Genomic DNA, 11,905 nt, shown 5'->3' with positions numbered 1-11,905 from the left:
AATGGGTTCCACCATCACTGATTATAGCACTCGGGGTGCCAAAATGTGTGAAGATGTTTTTCTTTAAAAAGCCAATTACCCCTTTTGCACCATTGGTTGGGAGAGCCACCGCTTCAACCCACTTGGAGACATAGTCAACCGCTACCAATATATATTTGTTACCATACGAGCAGACAAACGGCCCCATAAGTTGATCCCCCACATGTGAAAAACCTCCACCTCTTGAATTGTGGTCATTGGCATCTCGTGACGGCGAGATATATTGCCTGTCCTTTGGCATTCATCGCAACTTTTGACCCAAGCGTGGGCATCCTTGAAAAGAGTTGGCCAATACAAACCCGACTCCAACAACTTAGCTGCTGTCCAAATTCCTCCAAAGTGTCCACCATATGGTGAAGCATGGCAAGCCTGCAAAACAGAATGTTGATCTTTCTTGGGGATACACCTCCAGATCATGTTATCTACACATATTTTAAATAGTAGAGGTTCATCCCAATAATAAGACCGACAATCGCGAAAGAACTTTTTCTTTTGAATTGAAGAAAGTTCATAAGGTACAATACCGCTTGCTAAATAATTAGCAATATCATCATACCACGGCGTCTCCTCCATTGTCACTGCTAGTAACTGTTGATCCGGGAATGTCTCTGTTATATCCTAAACCTCTACCTTCCTTTCAGCTCCTTCCAACCTTGAGAGGTGATCAGCTACTTGGTTCTCTATCTTTTTTCTGTCATGGATCTCCAGATCGAATTCTTGTAGTAAAAGAACCCAGCAAATCAAGTGTGGCTTTGACTTCTTTTTTTCTATCAAGTACCTAATTGTTGCATGGTCAGTATAAATAATAACTTTTGAACCAATCAAGTATGACCTGAATTTATCGAATGCAAAAACAACAGCCAACATCTCTTTTTCTGTCATGGTGTAATTGAGTTGTGCACCGCTTAGCATTCTACTTGCATAGTAAATTGGGTGCATCAGTTTATCCTTTCGCTGCCCCAAGACTGCTCCTATATCATAGTCACTTATATCGCATATGAGCTCGAATGGTTGCTCCTAGTTGGGTGAAACAATGATGGGTGCAGTCATCAATCTCTCTTTCAGCTCCTCAAATGACAACCTACAATCATTAGAAAACACAAAGGGCTGATCCTTTTCAAGGAGTTTACATAAAGGGTTATCAATCTTAGAGAAATCTTTATGAATCACCTGTAGAACCCCGTGTGCCCAAGGAAACTTCTCACTGCCTTAACTGAAGTAGGTGGTGGCAACTTCTCGATCACGTCAACCTTAGCATGGTCAACCTCGATTCATTTGCTGGACAGTCGATGCCCCAAGGCTATCCGTTCGTGTACCATAAAATGGCACTTTTTCCAACTCAGCACTAAATTTGTCTTCACACATCTTCTAAGCACTCTTCTTAAATTGTGAAGACAGTTCTCGAATGAATCCCCCACCACGGAGAAATCATCCATAAATACCTCCATAATGTCTTCAACCATGTCCGTAAAAATGGCTAACATACATCGTTGGAATGTAGCCGGTGCATTACATAGCTCAAAAGGCATTCTTCGAAAGGCAAAGATGTCATACGGACAGGTGAAAGATGTTTTCTCTCTGTCTTCGGGGGCTATTGAGATCTTATTGTACCCCAAATATCCAATCCACGAAACAGAAGTGAGATCGCCCCGCCAACCTGTCCAACATTTGGTCAATGAATGGAAAGGGAAAATGGTCCTTCCGAGTGGCTGTGTTCAATTTTTGGTAATCCATGCAAATCTGCCATCATGTGACTGTACGAGTCGAGATCAACTTGTTATTCTCATTTTGTACGACCGTAATTCCTCCTTTTTTCGGCACACACTGAAAAAGGCTGACCCAATTGCCGTCAGAGATGGGGAAAATGATACCCGCATCTAACCATTTGATCACTTCCTTCTTCACCACCTCTTTTATATTCGGGTTCAGCCTTTGTTGATGTTCTCTAGAAGGTTTGTGCCCTTCTTCCAAGAGAATCTTGTGCATACAAAAATCTAGGCTGATACCCTTTATATCCGCCATGGTCCAACCAATGGCAGTCTTACATTCCTGTAACACCTGTAGAAGTTACTCTACCTGCACAGCTAGCAAACCGGATGATATAATAACAGGTAAAGTAGAATTAGGCCCTAAGAAAGCTTAACTGAGGTGAGCTGGAAGCGGTTTTAGCTCCAGTCGGGGTGGTTCCTCTACCGATGGTTTTGCCGGTGGTGTAGCTCTCTTTTCTAACTCAAGGTACTCGAACTGAGGTTCCCTCTTCCAGAATCCTTGGCCTTCGAGTGCCATGACCCACTCTGCCAACCCTTCACCATCCATCTCCTCTAAATTTGTCAAGCAAGCTCCCAATGGATCTTTAGCATTCAGGATCTCATCATCTTCATGCAGGATCACATCTACTACCTCCACTAGGGAGCAATTAGCATATTCACTGGGTCTCCTTATGGATTGTTGAACGTTGAATATAACTTCTTCATCGTTCAACCTCATTTTTAATTCCCCAGTTTCACAATCAATCAATGTTCTCCCAATGGCTAAGAATGGCCTCCCTAGAATGATGGGTATCTCCTCATCTACCTGGTAATCTAGAATAACAAAGTCTGCAGGGAATACAAACTTTCCCACTTGTACCAACACATCATCAAGAATCCCTGTCGACCTTTTAACCGTGTGGTCAGCCAGTTGCAATAGCATCAAAATCGTTCTAGCTCTACCAATGCCCAGTTTTGTATATATTGCCAAAGGAATCAAGTTTATGCTGGCTCCTAAGTCACACAATGCTTTTGCAAAGGCATAACTCCCAATAGTACACAGAATAGTGAAGCTGCCTGGGTTAGACATCTTTTGAGCCATGGGTTTTGTCACTACTGCACTGCATGTCTGTGTCAGAGTTACTGTGGATAGGTCCTAAAAGTCAAATTTTCGTGACATTAGGTCCTTCATCATCTTTGCATAGCCTGGCATTTCCCTCAAAGCATCCATCAGAGGAATATTCAATTGAATTTGACAAAGCATCTCCATGAATTTCCTATATTGATCTTCTTTCTTTTGTTTTGCCAGTCTCTAAGGGAATAGTCCAGGTATCACCCTTTGTGCACTGCTTGTTGGCTTCTCTTTGTTGGGGTTTTGTGGCACAAGAGGTACCACATGTTTTGCAACTTGTTTACTCTCTTTAGCCTTACCCTTATCATCCTGAACCTATTCAACCACCAGTTCAGTAAGTTCTGTTGATTCATCTACCTCCAATGGAACTGGAGTGGCTGGCGTAGTCTCTCTGCTAGATTGCGCAACTTCTTGATCCCTGTCTAAATTTCTCCTATTCTGGAGACTTACTGCCATCAGCTGATTCGGGTTTTGCTCCTCGGGGTTAATGTTCGTATTGGCTGGCAATATTCCCTCGGGGCAGTTATTTAAGGCCATGGACAACTGCCCCAATTGAGTTTCAATATTCTTTATTGCTGAGTCATGCACTGCCAACATTTTCTGCATCTTACCATTTGTTCCAATGAGTTGTTGAAGCATACCCCTAATTTCTACCATGTTGCCATCCTGTTACTGAGGAGGTGGCTAATATGCCAACTGTTGCTGGTTCTGCTGTGGATAGCCCTGTTGTCTCTGATATGACACCATTTGGCTTTGGGGCTGCATACCTCCAGGTTGTGGCATGTTTGGTCTGTACTGCTGATTGGGTGATGGTCTCCACTGTTGTCCTCCTTGTCTCTGACCCCCAAAATTGTTGACATAATTCATATCCTCTCTTAACCCTTGGTTGTCTCCTTCTCCACTCCATGAACACACATAAGACTGATTAATGCAAGGTGTACACAGTCCTCCATTTGTCGTGTCAACGATGTGCACTTTCTTTGTACCCATCTTATCAATTTTCTTTGTCAATATACTCATCTGAGTCATGAGTATGGATATGTTCTCTACATGCGAATTATTTGGGTCAAGAGGAACTGAATGCACTATTGGTGTTAGGGTTGTACCTCTCGTCATCTACCCCGAATTCTGGGACATCTTGTCAAGAAGGATTTTACATTCTATGAATGTCTTGCTCAAAAATACACCCCCGGCTAAAGCATCTACATTGGCTTTTAAATTGTCTGCTAACCCCATGTAGAATCTCTGGCCGAGCATCTGGTCTAGAATACCATGGTGGGGACACTTCACTAGTATCCCTTTGAATCTTTCCCAAGTTTCCTGCAAGGTCTCAGTAGGTTGCTGCTTGTACTGCAATATCTCATCAATCTGTCTTGCAGTCTTGTTGGGCGGGTAAAACTTGTTCAGGAACTGCTTGACTAATTCCTCCCAAGTGATAATGGAATTTATTGGAAGTGAATTCAGCCAAGTCTGAGCTTCCCCAGTCACAGAGATCGGGAACAGTAACAGCTTGATGGCTTTTGGTGTCACATTTGGCTGCCTTTGGGTCACAAAAATTGACAGAAATTTTTTCAAGTGTTGTTAAGGGTCTTCAATGTGTGACCCGGAGAACAATCCTTTATTCTGCAGAAGATGCAGCATGTTATTGGTGATCTGGGATGTCTCTGCTTGTATTGGGGGCACATCAATGGCGGTGGCCAGGTTGTCAGCTGTTGGTTGTGCCCAATCATAAAGTGCAGCTTCTGGCACAAGAGGTGCCACCACTCTGACATTTGGGTCAGCTTGATCATCCCTGATATTTCCGTTGACGTTATCTACGTCGCCCATTTCAATTTCAAGTTTGTGTGTTTGTTGTGATTGTTTGTTCTTTTTGTTGGCACGATTTAATGCCCTGAATATTTTCTCGGGGTCTGAGAGTTCTTCAAGCAGTTCACCAGTCCTCGAAGAATCTCTAGGCATACACCTGAATCCCACAAGAGTTCAAACGTGAGAATTTCAATGAAAAAAATTATTTAACACCGTAGAAAATTGATCTAAATTAATAATTCTAGAACTACTTCTAAGTTGTAATAAATAACACCGTTAATTCCCCGGCAACGACGCCAAAATTTGATCACGCCCAACTATGCCTTATAAAAGACAAAGCGGTCGTTGCAAATATAATCCAGTTTTCAAGTCCGAAGTCGAATCCTCATGGAACTAACCTATCTATTACAACTCTTGGTGATGCTATTACAAGCTCAAACAATTTCCAGATGCAAGATTTTTATCAATAAATATTGGGTTTTTTGTTTAACTAAGTCAAAATGATATTAAAACTAACAATATTCTAAATCAAAGATAATTCAATGGTAAAAAGATTTAGGGTTTTGATTTCCCCAATTGCTAGTTTAAGTCTTAACTCTTTTGCTATAATCTCGTCGTAATACTCTATGAGGATTATAAGCTATGGGTTATCGCAATTATCTCTCGATCAACTACGATAATTTACTATAGCATTCTCTCGAACTACTCTAGCTGATAATTTATGCAGCTCTGAATTATCCCACCAAAGTTTCGTTATCTCTAACTCCACTTTTAAGTTCAAGTAATGAATCTCTTCAATTACCCAAAAGTGGTGTTGTTCAACAGCAGTCTAACTTAGTATTCTTTCTCAAGAAACACAAGGCAATTAGACACGATTAATCAAGGGCCCATTCAACTAATCACCATACAACACATAGTTGAACAATCATATAAAAAATCCGACTCGATTATAACAAAATTGAGTCAAAATTTCATCTAACAATTGGTTGCATCAACCCTAGATTAAATGTTTAGCTACTCATAGCAAAGCAAGATAAAACTACAAAAGTATTCATAATGTGCAATTGAAATAACAAAGAGAAGATAGAAAAACTCTAATGATTGGTTGCTCTTCTCACACTTGTTCTTGCCTCCAAATTAGTCTACAAACAAGCTTAACCTTTTGCTTGGGCGAGTTTGTTGAGTTTATAAAGGGTTGGGATAAGTTTCCCCCGATTTACACTTTAGTCCCACAATTTCTGGGCAGTTACACAATCGACCGCGGCCGCATCAGAACACGGTGCGACCGCGGTGAAACGCAAACATTCTGCCTCGCTTTCTTGGCCTACCGTGGTTGACCACGGTCGCGGTGGCATTCAGCCCAGTCCTCCTTTTTCCTCTTCCTTGCTTATTTTCGCTCGGGTGCATCTTGATTGGCCTTTTATCCACGTTATTGACTACAAAATACTTCATAGTCTCTTCCTAACTTGGATTAGTCCCTGCGAAGCAAAAGAACACCAATTAGAGTATTTTGTTATCATTTAGCCTTCAAAACAACAATAAAGCATGATATATTTAAAGTGTAAATATCGTCTATGTAGCCTATTATCATTAAAAATGGATAATTAAGTGGGATTTATTGTTGGCCTGCCTAACGGTATTGTTGAGTGCAATCACGACCTATTGTGGAATTTTGATTGTGACAATTACTCTCTATTTCAATACACAATATTATTTTAAATGAACTAAACTTTTCAACTTTTAATCTTTGACAAATTATTTTTTTCTATCAAACTACTTTTAACTACTACCTTATAATTCTTTATTGTCATTACTAATTTGATGTAAGCCAAATCAATATTGAACTTCAGATAATGCAGATCCGAATTAGTCTGGTTCCAATGCGATATCAACTGAGTGGAAACAAAAAGGAATCTTTACCTAAATAGTTAGTTTGATTTAAAGTTTAATTCTGCTAGTCATATGGATTATACATAGTTATACACATAGTATATACTCCTTCTGATCCGCTTTAATTAATTTTTTGGCATTTTTTTTGAAGTCCACAATATTTAATTTTTTTAAGATATCAAGAAGGAATTAATTTCTTAATTTCAAAGTTGCCCTTGGACTAAAGTGTCACGCCCCAAACCTGGGGAGGCGTGGCTAGCACTCGGTGTCGTACTGGCCCGAGTGAACCACTTTATAACTTTTTTTCTTTTGTAACTATCATGGGCCAACATGGCCACAACTCATAATGTATAACTATAAGTGAGAAAATACTGTGTCAATAAATTATCATTCTTAAAACATGAATATATATGGGCCGTTAAGGCCTCTGACATACTGTACAAAATGAACCTCTGTCTACAAAGCCTCTAAAATTATTCGACATCAAATGGAACAGGGTACCGGCCTACCCGTAAGTCTGTAGTAAAACTCTAACACGATGACTTATAGACTCGGCTGCACTCTGAATGAGGTAGAGTCTTACTGTAATAACCCGACTGGCCGTTTGGAGCAATAGTTCCCGGTTCGGCAGTTTGAGGTCTCGATAAGCTTCATAATATGTGTATTGACTTGCATGCATGGTTTAAATAAGTTAACCGATGATTCAGAGTCAAATTGGAAGGAGAAAACTAGTTTTGGAAGTTTAAACGGTGAGAATTTGACCGGAATTAGAATTTTGGGTAAACGGCCCCGGAATGGATTGTGGGTGATCTCAATAGCTTTGTATGGTGATTTTGGACTTAGGCGCACGTCCGGATTCGGATTTGGAGGTCCGTAGGGTAATTTGAGGCGTTTCGGCAAAAGTTCGAAAAGTTGAAGTTTGGAAAATGGAGAAGTTTGACCCATAGTTGACTTTTATGATATCGGGGTCGAAATGCGATTCCAAGAGTCAGCTCCTTTATGTCATTTTGGACTTGTCCACAAAATTTGGCGTCATTCCAGGTTGATTTGATAGGTTTCGGCACGAGTTTTGGAAGTTGGAAGGTTTGAAAATTCCTAAGTTCGATTCTTGGTGTGATTCGTTGTTTAGGCATTGTTTGATGTGATTTGATACCTCGAGCGAGTCCGTGTTCGGTTATATGACTTGTTTGTGTGTTTGGACGGGGTCCCATGGGCCTCGGGTGTGTTCCGGATGGACTACGAGTCATTTTCCTCCTATTTTGAACTGCTGAATCTTTCATCTGGTTTCCTTCATCGCGTTCGCGTCCTTGCCTTCGCGTTTGCGTAGTGTTACTTTAGAAGGTGAGTTATTTCTTCTTCGCATTCAACCTCTCTCATTCGCGAAGGTCTTCCCTCTCCTCCTTCGCGTCTGCAGCCCCTCTATCGCATTCGTGCAGTAGAAATTAGGAGCTGGAGGCTAGTGGTTATTTCTTCTTCGCGTTCGCATTATTATTCTCGCGTTCTCGTAGCTTCTGTTTCTTACTCTTTGCGAACGCGTCCCTTCACTCGCGTTCGCATAGGGACTTTTTGGCAGCCTCATTCTTCTCTTCTTCGCGAACGCGAGCCCTTCTCCGCATTCGCGATGCTTTAAGAACTGGGCAGAATAAATAGTACTCTATTCCGAAGGTTTGCCATTTTCACCATTTTTGGAGTTCTAGAGCTCGGTTTTGGGCGATTCCTTGTGGGTTTTTCAAGCAAAATGATTGGGTAAGTATTCTTCACCTAGAATTGATTATATTCCATGCATTTGTCTTCATTTTTATCATTTAATTTTTGATTTGTGTTGAGGAAAATGTTGGTTATTAAAGAAAATTCCTAAAATGAAAAATTATGATTTGATGGGCCAAATGGTATCAGAATTTAATAACTTTTGTATAGTTGAACTCATATTAGAATAAGTGTTCGGTTTTTATAAAATTTGTTGGGTTCTGAGGCGCGGCCTTGGGGATCAACTTTTGGACCGATTTTTGGATTTTTGTAAAGATTGAGACTTTACCAGAATAGTTTCTTATGTGTTTTATTTGTGCTTTGAAGTTAATTTTGTTAGATTTGAGCCGTCCGGAGGTCTTTTCTCCCGAGAAGTACATTTTAGAGTATCGGTTTGTCGTCTTTGAGGTAAGTATCTTACCTAAGCTTGTGTGGGGGACTTCCCCTTAGGATTTGAGTCTTCTATGCTAACTGTAGCCCATGCACGCGAGGTGACGAGTGTATGCTTGGACTTATTTGTGGGAAATTTGCCTCTAGGGTTCTTAGGTCCTTATGTTCATTATGTGCAAAGTATTTCGTTATGATTGAGTTTCCTAATTACTTAAATTACCTCTATATGCTCCATATGATGTTGCTAGCTTTCCTATAATTCCTACATGTCACTTGACCCCTAATTGCCTAATTGAAGTGATTGCCTTCCTTATTGTTTTGATACTTCTTAATTGTGAGTCTCTTTATGACTTCGTGCAAATGTGTGACATGTCCAATTGTTGTGGTTACCGGTGTAGTTATCACGTGCTTATTATGTCTTGTTGTTTTGTTAAGGTTAGTGTGCTTTTTGGTTTTTCCATGATCCTTACTATGTACTATTCATGCTTGATTTGATGAGTATTCATGTTGGACCAGGCTTATAGTATTTCCTTGGTATTTGACCATTATTGAGTATTGACTCAAGTTGGGATTTATCTTGTGAAGTTAATTGTTGGAACGAGATTGGTTGTTGTTGATTCCCTTGCCGGGATGTATTTGTTTCTATTGTTGATTCCCTTGCCGGGATGTATTTGTTTCTATTATTGATTCCCTTGCCGGGATGTATTTATTTCTATTATTGATTCCCTTGCCGGAATGTATTTGTTTCTATTGTTGATTCCCTTCCTGGGATGTTGCTATTTCTACTGTTTGGGTGAGGAAAGAGTGATAAAGCACGAAGGGTGATATCGTGCACATTTACATTTATATTGATGCATATGGTGAGGAAGAGACAAAAAGCACAAAGGTGATATCGTGCACATTTATACTATTCATATAGTGAGGAAGAGTGATAAAGCACGAAGGGTGATGTCGTGCACATTTCTATTATTGATTGCATGGTGAGGATTGAGAGCTAAAGCACGAAGGGTGATGTCGTGCACTTTCTGCTGCTGTGTTTATTTGTTGTTATCAATTCAAGTGTTTTTAATTGTTTAAATTCCGTTATTGTTGTGATCCTTTGTGTTGAAACCTACAGTGTTTTCAATACCTCGCTGTATTTATATATGCATACATTTCAATACTTTAAATTTCAATAATTGTTACACCTTTAAATCAATTAGTTTCTCAATTATATTCCCTTAAACCGTCTGAGGTTGTATTTTACTTAAAAAGAAATTTGTACTAAGTTAATTTCTTAAATCCCATGTTAAAAGGTAATAATTCATTCGGCGTTCCATTTTAATTAAAAAGGGTATTTTCTTTTTACTCAAATGATTTCTAGAAACAACTTCTTTTCTCGATGACTTTCCTAACTGATTTAGAAAAAGGAATTTACCTTATGTTATGTAAATGAGACTTCTTGAACATCTTGATTATATTTGTACGGACATTATGTATTGTGTAACATGTGGATTTTATTGTGAAAAGTGAGATGGAAAATATGTGGGCACAAGGTGTCATGTGTGTTGAAAGTTTGGAAGTTGAGGTTATGACATGAGAAACCAAGGATTTAGATGGTCGGGATTGTGAATAGACATGATGTGATTGATTGAGTTGACATTGCCTCCTTTATTTGAATACATTTTTACTTGTCTGTGTCCCTGTTATGTCTGTGTTGATTTACTTGGTTATCTGATTTACTTGGTTAGCATTTGTTACTATCTGTGTTCTCTATTTATTATACCTACTGTTTGTATTTTGATTTCTCTCTGTTGTTGATATTACCTCGTTATATTTATCTTGATATTTTATTATCATATCCTGTTCATTTTCATTTGACCAGTAGGTATCTTGACTGTTCCTCGTCACTACCCCACCGAGGTTAGTCTTGATACTTATTGGGCACCGTCGTGGTATGCTCATACTACATTTATGTACATTTTTGTGTACAGATCCAGGTATTGATCGGTAGTAGTTGTGCGGGTCGATGCAGTGAAGACTCAAGGTAAACCTGTTATTGCGTTCGCAGGCCTCAGAGTCACCTTCATATGTATTTATTTTCCATTTGTTCCTTTGTTTCGGGATAGCAAATTATTTATATTGTATAACCACTCTTAGAAAAGCTTATGACTTGTACCACCGATTTTGGGAGTTGTAAATTTCAAAGTTAATTAACTTAAAGTTAGCAAATGTCAAGGTTATTTCAGTTAATGTTAGGCTTACCTAGTTTAGAGATTAGGTGTCATCGCGACTCTTACAGAGGGATTTTGGGTCGTGACAAGTTGGTATGAGATCTCTAGGTTCATAGGTGCTATCATAAGCAGAGTTAGTAGAGTCTTGCGGATCGGTACAGAGACGTTTGTACTTATCTTCGAGAGCCTACAGAACTGTTAGGAAATTCCACTTCTTTCATTCCTTATCGTGCGATATTGATTCATCTCGAAGTCTATAACTAATGGTCCTTTACATCCACTCATGTGTAATATTATGCTATCGGTGTCCACTATATGCCAGTAGTTCGTGATGCTACAGACAGGCTATGAGGGAGTCAGGGATGCTCAAACATTTTCTCAACGTGTCGTCCAGACTAGAGATACAGAGGCATTGAGAGGCTATTCAGTTATTCATATGGAGGCGCAGCGGTTTTCGACATCTGCTTGATGAGTGCGAGCTTGAGAAGGTTTAATTGGTCGACTAGTCGTCGCGATTGTGGCAAGGCCACGAGGTGGGTGTTGATTGGGGATAGTTGGCGGTATTGGAGTACCTTGTGATTTGTGTTGTTCGAGCTGTGAAGGTTAGTTTTGTAGATCATCAGACGTTATTTTCTATGGCTTTGCGCCAAGTGGAGGAGTCCAATAGCGGCATTCAGATTGCAGGGTCAGATTTATATCAGTTTTAGCCTAAGGTATGTGTATATGCGGTATTAGTGGGTAACCGGATTTTGTGTATGACCAAGGTCTGAGATCTTGCATGGGATGATGTTGGGGATTACATTGTTTCTGTGTCGTTAATGGACCTACATTTCATCATCAATGGGAGTCGGAGGAACAACTTCAGATTCACAGAAGGTCTATTCAGCGTGGATATCATGGTTGCGGTAGAACGGGGTGCTTCAGAGGTAATACGGTGGCTT

At 39.9% G+C, this 11,905-nt stretch overlaps 1 non-coding gene across 1 annotated transcript; it reads left to right on the top strand.

The window, feature by feature from the left end:
• The first annotated feature begins 4,186 nt into the window (after positions 1-4,186).
• Positions 4,187-4,293, top strand: LOC142165267 (small nucleolar RNA R71). The gene has a single exon (XR_012696134.1). It is a non-coding gene; the product is annotated as a small nucleolar RNA R71 (small nucleolar RNA).
• The last annotated feature ends 7,612 nt before the right edge of the window (positions 4,294-11,905 follow it).

The sequence above is a fragment of the Nicotiana tabacum genome, chromosome 1 (assembly GCF_000715075.1).
Source record: "Nicotiana tabacum cultivar K326 chromosome 1, ASM71507v2, whole genome shotgun sequence".
Classification (NCBI taxonomy): Eukaryota; Viridiplantae; Streptophyta; class Magnoliopsida; order Solanales; family Solanaceae; genus Nicotiana; species Nicotiana tabacum.
The sequence above is the reverse complement of the archived record's forward strand: the minus strand, read 5'-3'. Positions and strand labels throughout refer to the sequence as shown.